Genomic DNA, 4,245 nt, shown 5'->3' with positions numbered 1-4,245 from the left:
ATGTTGACCAGGATGGCCTCGATCTCTTGACCTCGTGATCCACCTGCCTCAGCCTCCCAAAGTGCTGTGATTACAGGCTTGAGCCACCGCGCCCGGCCTAAAGATGGGGTTTTACCATGATGGCCAGGCTGGTCTTGAACTCCTGACCTCAGGTGATTCACCTACCTCGGCTTCCCAAAGTGCTAGGATTACAAGCATGAGCCACCACACCCGGCCTAAAAATAGTTTTTAAAAAATAGCTGGTGTGGTGGGGTGTGCCTGTCGTCCCAGCTACTCGGGAGGCTGAGGTGGGAGGATTGTTTGAGTCCAGGAGATTGAGGCTGCAGTGAGCCGTGATCACACCACTGTACTCCAGCTGGGTGACAGAGCAAGACCATGTCTCAAAAAAAAAGCCAAAAAAAAAAAAAAAAAAAAAAAATTCATTACCTTCTGGCTAGGGAAGCAGAATCCCTTATTGCCTTTCATGGCATTTAAAACGCTCAAGAGCCAGCATTGACATGTTAATTTACAAAGCTAATCATCAATTTAGAGGAATATAGACTTGACTCAGAAGAAAACTTCTGGTAGTCTTTCCTGGCTTCTCAAGGAGAGGTCGAAACCTTCCCGCATGTGTTCCTAAAGTAGCATAAGTATATTCTTGTACCTATTTTCTTTCTCACCTGTCTGACAGTGTCTAGAGACAAGAAACTGTGTTTTATGTTCTCAACATGCTGATATTCCTGACACAGTAAATAAAATCAAACTTCTGGCAAAGTGTATCAGCCCTGACAAAGCTAAAATCAGGCACTGGTTTTATCCATAAATGTTTCCTAGATGAGGCCGGGCGTGGTGGCTCAAGCCTGTAATCCCAGCACTGTGGGAGGCTGAGGCGGGTGGATCACGAGGTCAAGAGATCGAGACCATCCTGGTCAACATAGTGAAACCCCGTCTCTACTAAAAATACAAAAAATTAGCTGGGCATGGTGGCGCGTGCCTGTAATCCCAGCTACTCAGGAGGCTGAGGCAGGAGAATTGCCTGAACCCAGGAGGTGGAGGTTGCGGTGAGCCGAGGTCGCGCCATTGCACTCCAGCCTGGGTAACAGAGGTAAACCCCCTTCTCTTCCGATCAAAAAAAAAAAAAAATGTTTCCTAGATGAATGAACTTGTACATTTTCCTTGTTTGTCTAAAATTATCGCTCAACCTACTAGAATGGCTAAAAGTTTTAAAAGCTAAATACAAAATGCAACAAGGAACTGGGTGTGGTGGCTCACACCTGTAATCCCAGCACTTTGGGAGGCCGAGGCAGGTGGATCACAAGGTCAGAAGTTCAAGACCAGCCTGGCCAACATACTGAAACCATGTCTCTACTAAAAAATACAAAAAATTATAGGCCAGATGTGGTGTCTCATGCTTGTAATCCCAGCACTTTGGGAGACTGAGGCGGGCGAATCACGAGGTCAGGAGTTCAAGACCAGCCAAGATGGTAAAACCCCATCTCTACTAAAAATACAAAAATTATCTGGGCATGGTGGTGCATGCATGTAATCCCAGCTACTTGGGAGGCTGAGGCAGGAGAATCGCTTGAACCTGGGAAGTGGAGGTTGCAGTGAGCCGAGATCACACCACTGTACTCTAGCCTAGGCGACAGAGCAAGATTCCATCTCAAAAAATCTATATATATATATACAAAAATACAAAAAAATTAGCCAAGCATGGTGGTGCATGCCTGTAGTCCCAGCTGCTCAGGAGGCTGAGGCAGGAGAATCACTTGAACCCAGTAGGTGGAGGTTGTAGTGAGCTGAGATTGTGCCATTGCACTCCAGCTTGGGCAACAGAGTGAGGCTTCGTCTCAAAAAAAAAAAAAGTGACAAGGGCTGAGTGCAGTGCTCCCAGCACTTTGGGAGGCCAAGGAGAGCAGATCACTTGAGGTCAGGAGTTCAAGACAAACGTGGCCCACATGGTAAAACCCTGTCTCTACCAAAAACAAAAAAAAATTAGCCAGGTGTGGTAGTGTGCACCTGTGGTCTCAGCTACGGAGGCTGAGGTAGGAGGATCGCTTGAGTCTGGGAGGTGGAAGTTTCAGCAAGCTGAGATTGCAACAAAGCATTCCAGCCTGGGCCTAAAAATAGTTTTTAAAAAATAGCTGGTGTGGGGGTTGTGCCTGTCGTCGATTATAGGCTCCTGCCACCATACCCAGCTAATTTTTTGTTTGTTTTTTGAGATGGATTCGCTATCTTTCACCCAGGCTGGAGTGCAGTGGTGCAATCTCTGCTCACTGCAACCTCTGCTTCCCAGGCTAAGCGATTCTCCTATTCAGCCTCCCAAGTAGCTGGGATTACAGGCACCTGCCACCATGCCTGGCTAGTTTTTTGTATTTTTAGTAGAGATGGGGCGATTCTCCTTCCTTAGCCTCTCGAGTAGCTAGGACTACAGGCGTGTGTCACCACACCTGGCTAATTTTTGTATTTTCAGTAGAGACAGGGTTTCACCATGTTGGCCAGGCTGGTCTCAAACTCCTGACTTCAGATGATCTGCCCATCTAGGCCTACCAAAGCGCTGAGATTACAAGCATGAGGCACCATGCTCAGCCCAGAAAAGACACAACTTCATCATATATTAAATCCAGCACAGTGGCTCACCCTGTAATCCCAGCACTTTGGGAGGCCGAGGCGGGCTGATCATGAGGTCAGGAGTTTGAGACCAGCCTGGATAATAACATAGTTAAACCCTGTCTCTATTGAAAATACAAAAATTAGCCAGGCGTGATGACACATGCCTGTAGTCCCAGCTACTCGGGAGGCTAAGGAAGGAGAATCATTTGAACCCAAGAAGCAGAGGTTGCAGTGAACTGAGACCACACCATTGCACTCTAGCCTGGGCAACAAAGCAAGACTCCATCTCAAAAAACAAAAACAAAAAATGAATTAAAAACAATTCATTGGAGGGATGTGGTGGCTCATGCCTATAATCCCAGCACTTTGGGAATTCGAGGCAGGTGGATTACTTAAGTCCAGGAGTTCAAGATCAGCCTGGGCAACATGGCAAAAACCGGTCTCTACAAAATATACAAAGGTAGCTAGGTGTGGTGGTATGTGCCTGTAGTCCCAGTTACTAGGGAGGCTGAGGTAGAAGGATTTCTTGAGTCCAGAAGATGAGGCTCCAATGAACTATGATCACCCCGCTGCACTTCAGGCTGAGCCTGAGTGACTGAGCAAGACCCTGTCTCGAAAAAAAAAAAAACAGAAACCAAAAATCAAAAAAACCCATGGTACATCAGCAAGAAAAAAAATGTTATCGCTGGGTGAAGTGGTTCATGCCTGTAATCCCACCATTTTGCGAGGCCAAGGCGGACGGATCACCTGAGGTCAGGAGTTCGAGACCAGCCTGACTAACATGGTGAAACCTCATCTCTACTAAAAAATACAAAAATTAGCTGGGCATAGTGGTGGGCACCTGTAATCCCAACTACTCGGTAGGCTGAGGCAGGAGAATTGCTTGAACCCAGGAGGCAGAGGTTGCAGTGAGCCAAGATCGTGCCATTGCCCTCTAGCCTGGGTGACAGTGCAAAACTGTCTCCAAATACATACACATATATATATATATATTTTTTTTTTTTAAAGATGGGGTTTCTCCATGATGGCCAGGCTGGTCTTGAACTCCTGACCTCAGGTGATCCACCCACGTCTGCCTCCCAAAGTGCTAGGATTACAGGCGTGAACCACCACGTCTGGCCTATACCTATATATATTATCAGCCATTAAACAGGAAAATTATTTAAAATACTGAAAAATATGTTTATATTATGTCTTTATAATGTTAAATGGTCAAAACAGAAGACAAAATATTAACTTGTGGCTGCAATAATGTCAAAATATGTGAGCACTAGAAAAAAGTATGCTAGCCAAGTGCAATGCTCACGCCTGTAATCCCAGCACTTTGGGGGGCCCAGTGGGGCAGATCATGAGGCCAAGAGATTGAGACCATCCTTGCCAACATCGTGATGTTGTCTCTACTGAAAATACAAAATTTGTCTCTACTAAAAATACAAAAATTAGATGGGCGTGGTGGCACACATCTATAGTCCCAGCTACTTGGGGGCTAAGGCAGGAGAATCGCTTGAACCCAGGAGGCAGAGGTTGCAATGAGCCAAGATTGCATCACTACACTCCAGCCTGACAACAGAGCAAGACTTCCTTTCAAAGAAGGAGGAGGAGGAGGAAGAGGAGGAGGAGAAGGGAGAGGAGGAGGAGGAGGAGGAGGAGGAG

The sequence above is a fragment of the Sapajus apella genome, unplaced genomic scaffold (genome assembly GCF_009761245.1).
Source record: "Sapajus apella isolate SASKATOON/1434 unplaced genomic scaffold, GSC_monkey_1.0 scaffold5, whole genome shotgun sequence".
NCBI lineage: Eukaryota > Metazoa > Chordata > Mammalia > Primates > Cebidae > Sapajus > Sapajus apella.
This window is presented reverse-complemented; position numbering follows the sequence as displayed.